Genomic DNA, 15,694 nt, shown 5'->3' with positions numbered 1-15,694 from the left:
AATACCTCGCTGAAATGTAGACGAATGTCTCCAGGCATTCTGGAGAACTGGAGAACCTTCTACAACGCCAGGCGCTCTAGGCTTCTTTATGAACATAAGATTTTAATGCACCTTTTGTAATAATCTAAATATATGATTTTAATGCACTTTTTGCAATAGGTCTCTCTCTTCTTCTCTCCAGCAATTATCTCTTTGAAAGTATGTGAATATTCGTTGCCCACATGTTGGTCTCATCTCAACTTATCTTTGGTGAAACAGTTGGCCTTGACATCCTAAGATGGCCGACAGACAACTACTACCCTCGTTTCTCTAATTTGATCCTGTTTGTCTTCAGTTAGCCTCACTACACAGTGTCTATAGACGTGGCTCCAATCTGCCTGAACACAGCCTGGGTCTCTTTTTCTCTCAATCCCTCTTATTACATCAGTGTTCTAGTGATGGTCTGGTGAGGGTCTGGTGATGGGACACAACAGGAACTGTGTGTTCACTAACGTCTGTCACACCCGTCACGCCCCCTGGGCTCCTGTCAAAGCAATGGAGACAGGAAGGACCAGACTGAGACTATGTGTTAATCATGTTAAAGTAAGGAGAGGCTATCATACTGACGGTGGGGGCAGGGTTCCATCCTCTCACTGTCTGTCAGACAAACACTAATGTAGTGATCAAGGGGGAACCGCCATAGTCAACATGCAAGCCTGTAGTTACAGGGCAAGTAACTTCTTGGCAGAAGCTGTCACGTTCGCTGGAATAAATGTCGGACCAAGGCGCAGCGGATGTTGAGTTCCACATGATTTATTAGAAAGTGAAACTAAGCAAAGACAAATCAACAATAAACTAACAACGAACCGTCACTACAGCGATGCTTCGTGCACTAACTCAAAACACAATATCCCACAAACACAGGTGGGAACAAACACTACTTAAATATGATCCCCAATTAGAGACAACGATTACCAGCTGCCTCTAATTGGGAATCATACAAATCACCAACATAGAAACATGAAAACCCACATAAGAAAGAATAAACTAGACTAAGCCCCCAGTCACGCCCTGACCTACTCCACCATAGAAAATAAAGACTTTCTATGGTCAGGACGTGGCAGAAGCAGTATTGCGTCTACAGGAAGGTTATACTATTGCCTGCTTAGAATCAGAATGGACAGTCATTTCACATTTTATGGATATAGTACATTTAATTGATTTGTATCTTTGATTTTCATACAATCTGTACATATTTTAAGATTACTGAAACGTATATCATCATACAGAAACCCAAATTACAGTTAATGAACTGTTAGTTATTTTAAGTAGCTAAGATATTGAGCAGGAGGAACAACTCAAAGAGCAGTATTTGTCAGTTTCTCCACCACTTTAGCAAGCAAAGTGTTTCTGCTCAGAACAGGTCTTGGGACAACGTGTCTGTCGGCACTCTGGGCAGCTGTAGACAGCCTTCAGATCATCCTGATCCCAGCAGCCCTGAATACAGCCCATACAGTAGCTGTGTCCACAGGCAGTAGTCAGTGCATCCAGATACACTGCTGATTGGTGTGACAGTAAACCTCCAGCAGTTTGCCATGATGAGAGCAGATCTCCTGAAGACTGGCTGGCTTTAAGTTGTGTCATAGTACACAGCACATGTTATTCTTATTATATTTGTGTTTTGAACCAGGGTTTGTGTACACTTTTTGTACAGTGTTTGTTTACAATTACATTGTTAAAAAACACTGGGGTAAAACAAGTTTATATTCTGGGTTCTGATGGGGTAAGACAGTTAAACTAAGCTCATGAGGCATCTATCAGTAATATTCTTCAAGAATCAATACCTTGCTAATGTATTCATACCCCTTGGATTTCTTCACATTTTATTGTACTACAAAGTGGGATTTAAATTGATTTAATTGTAATTTTTGGTCAACAATCTACACAAAATACTCTGTAATGTGAAAGTGGAATACATTTTTATTTTATTGTAAAGATGGTTAGAAATTAACTAAAATATAGTTGTTGCATGAGTATTCAGCTCCCTGAGTCAATACATGTTAGAAACACCTTTGGCAGCAATTATAGATTTGAGTCTTCTTGGGTATGTCTCATAATGCTTCATGCTCTGTCAAGATGTTGGGGGTCATGGCTACACAGCAATTTTCAAGTCATGCCATAGATTTTCAAGCAGATTTAAGAAAAAACTGTAACTTGGCCACTCAGAAACATTCACTGTCTTCTTGGTAGGCAACTCCATTGTATATTTGGCCTTGCGTTGTAGGTTATTGTCCTGCTGAATGGTGAATTCCTCTCCCAGTGTCTGGTGTAAAGCAGACTGAAGAAGGTTTTCGGGCAGCTCTGGCGGCTCCGGACTGACGGGCGGCTTTGGTGGCTCCGGACTGGAGGGCGGCTCTGGTGGCTCCGGACAGGAGGGAGGCTCTGGCAGCTCCGGACAGGAGGGCAGCTCTGGCAGATCCGGACTGGAGGGAGACTTGGTTCTGGGAGCAGGCACAGGACTCACCAGGCTGGGGAGACCTACAGGCGGCCTCTTCCTTGGCCGAGGCACCGGATGCACTGGGCCGTGGAGGTGCACTGGAGGTCTCGAGCAACAAGCCTGCACAACCCGTCCTGGCTGGATACCCCCTGTAGCCCGGCAAGTGCGGAGACTTGGAACAGGCCGCTCTGGGCTGTGCTGGTGAACCGGGGACACCGTGCGTAGGGCTGGTGCCATGTAACCCGGGCCGAGGAGAAGCACTGGAGACCAGATGCCCTGAGTCGGCTTCATCCCTCCTGGCTCGATGCCCACTCTATCCTGGCCGATTCGAGGAGCTGCGATGTAACGTACCGGGCTGTGAACGTGCACTGGAGACACTGTGCGCTCCACCGCATAACACGGTGCCTGACCAGTACGACGCTCCACCCGGTAAGCACGGGGAGTTGGCTCAGGTCTCCTACCTGACTCCGCCAATCTCCCCGTGTGCCCCCCCCAAAAAGAATTCTGGGGCTGCGATACTCTCCCGGCTGTGCCCATGGTCCCTTGCCGTCCAAGATTTCCTCCCATGTCCAGGAGTCCATTCTTCCACGCTGCTTGGTCCTTTGGTGGTGGGTAGTTCTGTAACGGCTCTCTTCTTCGTCTGATGATGAGGAATAGGAATCATCGGACCAACACGCAGCGTGGTAAGTGTTCATAGTGAATTTAATTCAATAAACTGAACACTGAATGACAAAAGAGAGTGAACGACACGAAACAGTCCTGTAAGGTGAAAAAACACAAAACAGGAAACAACAGGTGGGGACAGGCTACCTAAGTATGGTTCTCGATTGACAGCTGCCTCTGATTGGGAACCATACCGGGCCAAACACATAGAAATACAACACACAGAACAAAACATAGAATGAAAAACATAGAATGCCCACCCCAACTCACGCCCAGACCAAACCAAAATAGAGACATAAAAAAGGAACTAAGGTCAGGATGTGACACTATTACTAGGGTATTCCATCTGTTTTAAGGTCCATTCTCTTTCACCTCTCTAGGGTATCTGAATAGTTATACCGCCATCCCATTTCCCCAGTGAACTATGCAGAAAGAACTGTGTCTCTGACTTCCCCCTACCCCTGCATTGAGTCTATTGCTTTGAGTCTATTTGCACCAGTATAACTCTTCCCATGCTGTGCTGTAGTAGCACAGAGCAGGTCAGTAGTGTGTACATTACGTCTATTGGAGATCAGGATGTACAGAATCCTCTGTTGAGTCATGAAAGACACTGACCGGGAGGATTGGGACCTCTGCTCTGCACTAAGGCAAAACTCAAAGCCAGCCAGTCTTCAGGAGTAGATCTGCTCTCATCATGACAAACTGCTGGAGGTTAACTGTCGTACCGATTAGCAGTGTATCTGTTGTCTGTGTACGATGGATCAACATAAAGGCCATGAGCAGAAAAGACAGAGTAACAGGGGCAGGATAACTCAAATGCCCCCCTGTAGGCACTGACTGAACATTGCACTCTGCACACACATAGAAGCAGGAAGTTACATAATAGCCATGTGGCAGCCACTCCTATTCCTCAGCAAAAACAAGGAAATCTAAAGTTATCTCTCCTATTTGGCAGCACAGTTTGTTAGTGTGGCGTATCAAAATGGCAGAGGCATTTTTTAAAGATCTACTGAAGGATCCGGTGACTACTGCCTGTGGACACAACTACTGTATGGGCTGTATTCAGGGCTGCTGGGATCAGGATGATCTGAAGGCTGTCTACAGCTGCCCAGAGTGCCGACAGACACGTTGTCCCAAGACCTGTTCTGAGCAGAAACACTTTGCTTCAAGCTACTTTTCCTGCACATTGTTATGTTGAACCTGGAGACGTGGAGTGTGATTCTTGCACTGGCTGTTGTTGACAAGAATAGACCTATTCAGTTCATACCCAAATCCTGTCTGGTGTGTCTGGCCTCTTACTGTGAGACTCACTTCCAGCCTCACTATCAATCTCCTGCCTTTAAGAAGCACAACCTGGTCGAAACCTCCACACAACTACAGGAGAAGATCTGCTCTCATCATGACAAACTGCTGGAAGTTTACTGTCGCACCGATCAGCAGTGTATCTGTTATTTGTGTATGATAGATAAACATAAAGGCCATGATACAGTCTCAGCTACAAGAGAAAGGACCGAGAAACAGAAGCAGGTGAGGGGAAATCAACAGAAATCCCTGCAGAGAATCCAGAAGATAAAGAAGGAGATGCAGACGCTGAGACAGGCTGTGGACTCTCTGAAGGTGAGTGTTGGGACCATCTACATAGAGAGCAATAGAAGTGACATCTTTTTGTAGGCACTAACTCCCCCTGGTTCGTTGGACAAAGCCTATGGGAAAATTAATGTAGGGGTTTGTATACGTTCTAAAAAATAATGTCTGTGGTAAACAGACTTAGGTTAAGTTTAGTTCTATGAGATAATCTTCATCAGCTAACTTCACTTTTTGGGAATTTAAGCCTTTATGTAGTCATAAAAAGCACAAAGCACGTAAAGGCTTCATAAAAGTTCATGTTAACTGACTAGTTAACATTTCAGGTATGACCTAGATGCAGACAGGGTCGAAGAAAAACATTTATACAGGGGCAGGCATACGATAGGTCAAAGGCAGGCAGAGGTCAGTCATCCAGAGAAGGTGCAAAGGGTCCAGAACAGCAGGCAGTCTCAGGGTCAGGGCAGACAGGGGTCAATAATCCAGTGAGGTGGGGCAAGGTGCAGAACGGCAGGCTCAGGGCAGGCAGAAGGGTCAAAACCGGGAAGGACTAGGAACCAGGAGCAAGAAACAGACAGGAGCAGGGGAACAAACGCTGGTAGGTTTCACAAACAAAACAAATTGGCAACAGACAAACAGAGAACACAGGTATAAATACCCAGGGGATAATGGGGAAGATGGGCGACACCTGGAGGGGGGTGGAGACGTGCACAAAGACAGGTGAAACAGATCAAGGTGTGACAAAAACCTGTAACATCTCCTAAGTCTGTGCTAACCTCAAACCTTATTTTCGGCGTTTATTCTTTCCGCAGTAATTTTCCCCATAGGAAAGACTGAACAAACCAGAGGTAACTCATTTCCGGGTTTTTAGAACAAGCTGTGGAGCTCTATTAGACTTAAGGAGGAGGAGTTTCGGTATATTGGCCAATATATCACGCCTAAGGGCTGTTTTTAGGAATAAGCTTGGATACAGGCCTTAGTGGTGGTATATTGGCCATATACCACAAACCCCTGAGGTGCCTTATTGCTATTATAAATAGGTTACCATCATAAATAAAACAATAAACAAGTAGTTTTGTGTCATACCCGTGGTATATTGTCTGAATGAAATACACGGCAGGAATGCTGTTTCAGCCAATCAGCATCCAGGAACCAAACTACCTGGTTAATAGATATGTATTTTATTCGGGACAGAAACAAGGAAAATATAACATTAACACATTGAATCATTAACCGTCAGATGCATTGTACCATCAAGCTTTAGCAATGTGCTGATTTGCAGCATCAGTCCCACTCTCTAGATTTGCTTTAAAAAAGTTATAAAGAACAGTTATAACTAATCAACAAAAGAATGGTTCACAAGCGGTTACATCCTTGCTGTTCAATAAAACCAGTTTTTCACTTTCTGTGGGAATTCATGCATACTAGGCACACATGTATAGTATAAATATACAGCATATGTCTATATACACTGAGTGTACATTAGGAACACCTGCTCTTTCCATGACATAGACATAGAATCCAGGTGAAAGCTATGATCCATTATTGATGTCACTTGGTAAATCCACTTCAATCAGTGTAGATGAAGGGGAGGAGACAGGTTAAAGTAGGATTCTTAAGCCTGTAGAAAATATAGACATGGATTGTGTATGTGTGTCATTCAGAGGGTGAATGGTCAAGACAAAATATTTAAGTGCCTTTGAATGGGGTATGGTAGTTGGTGCCAGTTGCACCAGTTTGAGTTGATGGGTTTTTCACACACAGTTTCCCATGCATATCAAGAATGGTCCACCACCCAAAGGACATCCAGCCAACTTGACACAACTGTGGGAAGCATTGGAGTCAACATGGGCCAGCATCCCTGTGGAAAGCTTTCGACACCTTGTAGACTCCATGCCCCAACAAATTGAGGCTGTACTGAGGGCAAAAGGTGGTGCAACTCAATATTAGGAAGGTGTTCCTAACGTTTTGTACACTCAGTGTATTAAGTCTATAATATTTACATGTCCGGGGTGAGTGAGTGGGCTGGTTGAAATGTATCCATCTTCTCTTTCTGTGTATCAACGATCTGCACAGGCAGCAGTGGACGACAGTGAGAAGATCTTTACTGAGCTGATTCGCTCCATTGAGAGAAGGCACTCTGAAGTGAAGGAGCTGATCAGAGCCCAGGAGAAGGATGAAGTGAGTCAGGCTGAAGGACTCCTGGAGCAACTGGAGCAGGAAGTGACTGAGCTCAGGAGGAGACATGCTAAGATGGAGGAGTTCTCACACACTGAGGACAAGATCCAGTTCCTTCAGAGGTTCAAAGACCATAGTACCCCCCCCCCCCTCCCTGTATCTGAAGAGTCACCTGAGGACAACATCCAGTTCCTTCAGAGGTTCAAAGACCGTAGTACCCCCCTGTATCTGAAGAGACACCTGAGGACAACATCCAGTTCCTTCAGAGGTTCAAAGACCATAGTACCCCCCCTGTATCTGAAGAGTCACCTGAGGACAACATACAGTTCCTTCAGAGGTTCAAAGACCATAGTACCCCCCCCTGTATCTGAAGAGTCACCTGCCACCATCCTTAACCAAGGTTGTGATTTTAAGACAGTGAAGGAATCTGTCTCAGAACTCAAGAGGCAGCTGGAGAGCTACTGTGAATAGGAAGCGGTGAAGATATCGGCAGAAGTCAATGCGGTCCACATACTGCAGTCCCACCCAAGAGAAGAGTGAGCTTCAAGCAGGCCTAAACCACAGCGTTTCACAAGACCACCATCATCCAACAACTTAACTTCTGATAAGCTGGTGGTATGTGAACCTTTTGACATGAACAGTTTTCTGCATCTCTTATGGAGCATGAAAGAAATGAAATGTATCCGTAAAGGGTTAAATGACCAGTTGGAGAATTATGTCACTTACAGTAAGGCTTCTTTCTTCACCCTTCACTTTTCCCCGTGTTTTGGAAATTCATATGAAATGTTTGTTCTACCCATTCTGTTTCTAAGCAGGCAATACTATAGCTTCCCTTTAGACAATACTTCTCCCGAGAGGTCTTGACATTTAGGCCACATATATTGATAAAAAGGTTCAGAGTATCTCTGATTCATTGGTAACAAGGCATTTAATAAGAAAAGACCCTGCAGAAGGTAAGCCGAGGCTGAAACGTTGGTGGTTTTTACCCAAGAAATTACTGGGAGTTTATACAAAGACTGTACGACTCTCTTTATTTTCAACTAATTTAACAAGAACTGCTTTGCTTGGATTGCACAGCCCTCGGATATTGAGGTGCGTGACTTGGATAATATGGTTATTCAATTTTCAAAGCCATTTCTACAGCACAGATACATGTGGCAAAATTAATTACATTGTGTTATTAATTTCCATAGGGTGTGATAAGCCAGTCTTTCGTAAACATTGTAATGGAATTAAAGAAGAATATGAGTACGTCCCAAATAGGGGATAGGATGCCATTTGCGACAAAGCCGGTAATTCAATGCCATGTAGAGTCTAATTAGGTTAATGAGTTTTAATGTAATCTCGGAAAGCCAGGTGGTATGTAACTCCGTCACAAACAACTGTCAACAAAGAGAAGTTTTAATACAGCAGAATTTCTTCAGGAAAAGATAGACCCTTAGCTCTTCTTGTCTAATGTTTTAAAGTTTATATAATATTATATGGAATTATACAAAATAAATACTTAAGGAAAGCAGATTTTGTCCTCTGCTGGTGGTGAAGGTAAATGTACACTCAGTTGCTAAGAATGTCCTAATATTGGATTTAAGGTATACATTTTTTACTATTCATTTGGGATGGCAAGGCCTCCTGGTGTACATCTACCTACGCAATAAATGACGTGCAAATGGCCTTCACTCTTTAGATAAGGTTTGAGGTGTGAAAAACTTTGACAAATGTAAATGATCCCTTTAAAAGGTTTTAACTATGCCTTTTAATCACAAGTCACGATGAACATTTTCTAGAAAGTATTATCTTACACGTCGATCTGAGATTAAACAAACATTATGTATTAATATACCTGTTAGAGTTGGTTTCCCATCATGCACTGCCTTTCGATGTTCCAATGTACTCTCAGAGCAAACGTTAAACCATTCAAATGACACCTGCAGGGCTCTAATGAAAGTAACTTAGGCAAATGATCCATCAGGTACTGTATAGCCTCTGTGTCTAAAAAGTCATTTAATACCCTTCTGTACTATCATAGAGCAGATTGAGCTTTGAAATAACAAAGAATGCATCCATTTGATTTGAAAGTGCATGGACTGTAGGCATTTTTAATACATTTCCCTTTCTTGTTTTCTTCGATAGCATAGATAGGAAGAGTTTTCATGTGATTGTGCCTGTGGGACAAACCTCTGTTCACAGTGTGACATAAATGCAATATAGAGCATCTTAGATTACACATGTGTATGTGAGGTATGATGCCACAACAGGGTGGCTCAGCAAGGTCATCTTTCATATTTTATGGTTTGTGTCTTTTAGTGTGTTTCACAGATGTAATAATGTGTCAGCCATCCCAGTCCACCTGAGGGGAACAACAGTCAAGAGGAAAAATAGGCTTCATATCTTAAACTGATGAGGTAATAGACTAAGACTACAGCACATAGCTTTAAGATTGGTAGGCAATGAAGGAATGATGATCTTAATGCTAAACATGATCTTTAGGTTTTTGGGAAACTCACCCCTGACCAGTACGAGCCAACATTCTTTTGATTGTGTTTCCTGGTCTGGATCATTATTGTTTTTTAATAAAAGCTAGTTGGTTTTTACACAGTCACTCCATTCAGAGTGATATTTTACCACTCTATGGCCCGAGGTATTCAACCAGGGGTCTGCGAAAATATGAATAAAAAAACGAAACATTTTTCAATGTTTTTATGAATATCTCTAGTAACAACAGAATAAACACATTTTGACTTGCATACCTACAGTAGAAAATAAGAGAATATCTTCTTTCTCAACTTTATTTCTCAACTCCTAATATTGACCAAATTACACTCGTTGGAGTCAATACAGTCACTGCAGTATCTAACATAGGCTTTGAAAAAGCACCCGTGAAAGGGCTGCTGGTAAGCTTTGTTGACTTGAACATTTTTGCCAACACATTTGTTTAACCAGCTATAACTGCTCTTAGTTGAAATGTGTTTGGAGTTACCTTTCTAGCTAATAGACTATGTTAGAGTTTACACTTCTTCCTCTTCCAATTATAACAGATAGAAGTCGGAGACAGATGTTACAACGGATGTATAAATCTGAAGCTTCCATTTAGAACGTCCACTCACCACCAAATATGGTGATGAGAGGAAGTCCCCTGGCGTGAAGTGGGAGATGGATCTAGATTAAACTTGGCCAAATATTCTGCAAGTGTTTTCTGCTCCCAAAACTAGAATCTGTTGTGAACAGAGTGCACTATGTTTTGACTTGACCCTTTCTAAAAGTTAGGAAAAAAATGTTTTTGGAGTAATGTGGCGAGTGGAGTTACTGCACATGCACACTTCAGAGAGTAGGCTTTGCCTAATGGAAATATGCAAATACCTGCTAGAACGCACCAATAGGATCGCACTAGCTCGTGCTTGGCTCTGCCCACCTCCTTGCTTGTTCACCGGTGGTGTATCTTGTGTTATTTACCAGTATCTTTGATTGTAACGTGGGGAGATCAAAATAATGGGAAACTATCTACCAAATGTATTCATTCTAAATTGTTAACTACTTCTCCTTGTCATTATCATTTACCTGATGATAATACAAGACATGGAATTGTTTTGCTAACATAATGATGGCAGTCCCTGGGTTGCCAGTTTTCCTGGGAGGGGTCCCTGGGCAACAAAAGGTTGAAGAACCTTTTGCTATCAGGGCCATTTTGATGTGCTGTGCTTCTAATCTCTCATGAAAATCATTACTTTTACATAAATGTAACTCAAATCTAAATGGTAAATAAAAACACATGACTGACTAATGTATGCTCATGTTTGTTTGCCTCGGTTGCGGTCAATTCCTTTTCAATTCTGTCAATTCAGGAAGTAAACTATAATTTAAATTCCAATTTTCGTTAATGCCTCTCTAGGAGTACGTTTAGAATTGGAATTTCAGTTTACTTCCAGAATTGACTGAATTGAAATGGAATTGACCACAATTCTGATGTATCCATATCAGTATGAGTGAACAGTAGTGACTACATCCCTCTTCTTTCTGGCTGAGGGGGCTACTGAGGAAGCGCTTGGGTGAGCTGAGGTCTCCTCCTTCACTCTGGCTGGCTGCTCTGCTGCCACCTGTTGCCAGACGCCTCATCTGATGTACCGGTGGTGGGCTTCTTCCTCTGTCACTGCTGCTTCTGTGGTCTGGGATAACCAGATAACCAGTTTAGGCCTCTTGGGCTGGATCACTTTTCTGATTGGCAAGACTATCCATCAGCCACTTCCAGGCCTCCACATGCTGCACAGCATTCTGTGACAGCTGGTTCTGCTGGGGGCACAACTGTCTGTTATACGGTATGTGAACGATTCAGTCTAATGAATGTATCCTTTCTGTGACACCACTGCCACTTTTTAAATGTAACCTTTATTTAACTAGGCAATTCAGTTAAGAACAAATTCTTATTTACAATGACAGCCTACCCCGGGCCAAATCCGGACGACGCTGGGCCAATTGTGCGCCACCCTATGGGACTCACAATCACAGCCGGATGTGATGCAGCCCAGATTCAAACCAGAGACTGCAGTGGCACCTCTTGCACTGAGATGCAGTGCCTTAGACCGCTGCACCACTCAGGAGCCCTGCATTGTATTGTGTGTATTGTATTTAAGTACTCAAGTTCTTCACTTTATGTCAACTTTTTTGACATAACTTTGTTTCTTTCTAACCTGACATACTGTAAGTAAAGTAAATAGTTACAATCATATTCAATAGTCCTATATACTGTTCTTATTGATATATATAGAATAACATATCCTTTTTCTTCTGTGAGCTCATTGCACACGTTACACAGTTTCTCTATGGATAAATCAAATCAAGCCTGAACTGTGTGATGTAGTAGGGAGTTGTAGTTTCCAACAGGCCAATATTCAACATAGTTTAGCGCATAACACGTGGTAATTAACTTCAATTACCATAATCCATTGTGCATCTACTTGTCTGTGTTTCTTTTATGCCTGCTACGGAAGAGACAATAACGCAGCTTTTGCTTGGTGTCTCTACCTGAAAATACATTATCAAAGTGATTGATAGTTGGTATTCCGCAGTCATAAAAGTATACCTTATTTACTTTGAAGAAATACAACATTTTGTCAGACTGCATAGACAGCAGCTACATAAAGACTTGGAATGAAATAATAAAGTCATCAAATAAAACAAATGTAATATACACAGCAACTGAAATATTTTATTAATGTGAATAAATTATGGTTAATAAGTGATTAGCAGTCATTTGCAGTCACTACCATCATGTTTTTTTTGTGTCAACCAGAAAACCATGATTATTTTTGTATAATCTATTCTAACCGAAACCGAACCCAAACCCACCTCAAAAAGCACTAATTGCTTACCACTACTAATATCTTAAAAAGTAGGATATTTATAAACAAGGCTTTACAAACCAAGTCATTTCTCTCAAATATTAAGAACATTATATTTTGGTTGATCCATCTTCAAAAGTGAGTGGTTTCAATTCTACTGCTGCTGCTATTCATTGTATAGTCTGACTGAGTTGCTGTATTCTGTTTTTTGACCAATAGATGGCGCTCTTTTGTTATTAAATATACCTTAGACCAAGAGAGAAATCACCAGATGTTAGTGAACTTAGAAAGGACTGATATCATCCTGAGACCCAGCAATGAATTTATGTCCTCTCTAGCGGACATTCGTTGTTGTTCCGCATCTCTAAGGCCATACATGCCACTGTGTTAAGTACTGCTGTACCTTTGAGAGGACATTCTGGGCTTTTCAGTGATATCACATGTGTGACCTGGATCATTTTCTCCTCCTGGTTTTTTAAAATGGCTGCCAACACAATTAGCATATTTTATGGTATGAAGAAAGGTGTGTGTTATTGTGTAATTATATTTTTTTGTGAGTTTTTTATTCAAATTTCTTTTAGTAAGCAATTATCCCAGGAATAGTTTGGTGATCTTTTTTTCCACATTTAATGAGAACTAAATAAAAGCTTGTTTATAAATGTCTTCTGTAGTGGACAGCAGAGCTAGCAATTATGTTTATGCCTATTGTACCCACAGTTTTCAGATTTACTATCAAACAATGACTTATTTCTACTACGGTGCTCATACAATACAAAATAAATAAATATATGTATTCAAAAAAAAATCCACCCCAAACATAAAAAAACATTAAAACAAACGTGTATTTTTCGGAGTCTCATCAGGTTAGAAAGATGTCAAATGTTGAGGAAAACTACTTTTGACAAGAAAGGACAAAAAGTCCTTGCTGTGACTGTGCATGCATGTTTAAAGTTCCCTTACTGTATTTTAAATGAGTTGTAGGATTATGCTGTGACTGTGCATGCATGTTTAAAGTTCCCTTACTGTATTTTACATTTGTTTCTGTATGTACCAATTATAATAGGCTCGGCAGAAGTATTGGTCTACCTTTTATCATGTTTTAATTTATGTTCAATTTTAAATGAATGGTGATTGGCAAAGACCAATTTGTTGCTTTTTTCACTCGACAAAAGCAAATTAAGACATTTTGGTTTTAATCATGTGATTCACTTTAATCAATGGCCACTTTGTTCTTGTCTTTCTCTCTCTGGGCGCCGTCCGTCCAACTATATTTCCCACCAGACAGAAAGTGTCTGCAGTCTGAAACGTGGACAGTGGGCCAAATGGCATCCTATTCCCTAGTGCACTAGTTTTGGCCGAGATAAAAGTAGTGCACTATGTACATAATAGGGTGTCATTTGGAACACGCAGCCATGGTCATCCATCATAGCCAAGTAGAGGAGATTAAACCAGGTCACTAACGACCTCTGGGGCCAGGGGTAATTCCCCAAACCCAGAAATGATTCTAATGTGACTGTAAGACATTGTGAAACTAAGACATTACCTCAATACCTGGGTCTACGTGAATAATGCAAGTCATTATAGGAACTCTAATAAACACCTCTCTCTCGATATAAATGATTTACTGTCTCTAATTACTTTGGAGGCTTGTTGGACGAGGACTTTATATTGAGGGCTTAGGTTCTTCCCAGTGAGTCAGTGGAGAATGATCGATAAAGTGAGTGAACGGAGTAGATATGAGGTGGCTGCGGTCGATTGATTGTTGCGGTTTTACCCCTGTGGTCAGTCCAATGGTATTTCAATACTCTAAATGGCTCCATGTCTAATTTCCTTCAACTGCATTGCTAAGAAGGGACTGGACTGGAATAAACAGGAAAGAACAGGAGATCTTTCTCCTGAGGAGAGGAGAGATTATCCATTTTCTATTTAGAAGGTCTACATTTATAGGATCTCAATTGCATACTTCTTGAGTCCTGTTTCCTCTTCAAAACCCTCTGACCTTCTCCTCCAATGGGTTTTGAGAAGGAGACGAGGAGAGAGAGAGGACACGAGGAGCATGCAATTGAGAATTTCAGAGTGTGTAGCGAGCAAGTCTTCCAGGTTGGCAGAAAGTCACATGACCTGTCTGTTCTCAGATCAGATTGATATCATGACCTTTGCTCTCTCAATTAGTATCCAATGGGTGCTTATATTTGTCATATTTCACACATGTGCAAGGGTGTATTAATATGCATGAGTAAATTGGAAATGTGTTTTTTGCAGATCCCAACTCTCCCTTGCCAGAGTCAATGAACTAATGGCAATCTGACTTAAAAGGGGTAAATATGGCACAAGCATCTTAGTCAGAAATAACCCATTCAAATGGCCAGTCAGAGCCTTTTGTGGTGTGGGGGCTGTGCTTTGGCAAAGTAGGTGGGGTTATATCCTTCCTGTTTGGCCCTGTGTGTGGGGGTATCATCGGATGGGGCCACAGTGTCTCCTGACCCCTCCTGTCTCAGCCTCCAGTATTTATGCTGCAGTAGTTTATGTGTCGGGGGGCTAGGGTCACTCTGTTATATCTGGAGTATTTCTCCTGTCTTATCCGGTGTCCTGTGTGAATTTATGTGTGCTCTCTCTAATTCTCTTTCTCTCTTTCTTTCTTTCTCTCTCTTGGAGGACCTGAGCCCTAGGACCATGCCTCAGGACTACCTGGCATGATGACTCCTTGCTGTCCCCAGTCCACCTGGCCATACTGCTGCTCCAGTTTCAACTGTTCTGTCTGCGGCTATGGAACCCTGACCTGTTCACCGGACGTGCTACCTGTCTCAGACCTGCTGTTTTCAACTCTCTAGAGACAGCAGGAGCGGTAGAAATACTTTCAAGCCAACTGACATGTACTCCTGAGGTGCTGACTTGCTGCACCCTCGACAACTACTGTGATTATTATTATTTGACCATGCTGGTCATTTATGAACATTTGAACATCTTGGCCATGTTCTGTTATAATCTCCACCCGGCACAGCCAGAATAGTACTGGCCACCCCTCATAGCCTGGTTCCTCTCTAGGTTTCTTCCTAGGTTTTGACCTTTCTAGGGAGTTTTTCCTAGCCACCATGCTTCTACATCTGCATTGCTTACTGTTTGGGGTTTTAGGCTGGGTTTCTGTACAGCACTTTGAGATATCAGCTGATGTAAGAAAGGCTATAGAAATAAATTTGATTTGATTTAATCATGGAATAAAAGTAAGCAATTATTGTATGTTAGTGTGAATTGATCACATTATCATAGCAGCAACATTGTGGTAATTGAATTAAGGTACCGGTAGCAACGGAAAACGAAAACAAGTGTTTCTAATTGGACAATATTAGGTTGTCCCTCCCCTTTTCAGTCTGTTTGGTGCCTAATGAACACGACCCAGTTCAACTGCCTGTCACAGTCTACCTCCAGGGGAAAATAAGTCCAAAGGCAATATCTGAGTAGA

At 42.0% G+C, this 15,694-nt stretch overlaps 1 long non-coding RNA gene and 1 pseudogene across 2 annotated transcripts; both read left to right on the top strand.

Annotated features, from left to right (window-relative positions):
* Positions 1-4,048: 4,048 nt before the first annotated feature.
* Positions 4,049-7,123, top strand: LOC115118283 (tripartite motif-containing protein 29-like; annotated as a pseudogene).
* Position 7,124: 1 nt separating this feature from the next.
* On the top strand, positions 7,125-15,471 carry LOC115116316 (uncharacterized). Of its 2 annotated transcripts, XR_010461602.1 has the most exons (3): positions 7,171-7,516; positions 9,206-11,211; positions 11,333-15,471. It is a non-coding gene; the product is annotated as an uncharacterized LOC115116316 (long non-coding RNA). The 2 variants fall into 2 exon arrangements; XR_003861526.2 differs by having other exon boundaries at positions 7,125-11,211.
* Positions 15,472-15,694: the final 223 nt, after the last annotated feature.

Source organism: Oncorhynchus nerka, linkage group LG27, assembly GCF_034236695.1.
Source record: "Oncorhynchus nerka isolate Pitt River linkage group LG27, Oner_Uvic_2.0, whole genome shotgun sequence".
NCBI lineage: Eukaryota > Metazoa > Chordata > Actinopteri > Salmoniformes > Salmonidae > Oncorhynchus > Oncorhynchus nerka.
This window is presented reverse-complemented; position numbering and strand designations above follow the sequence as displayed.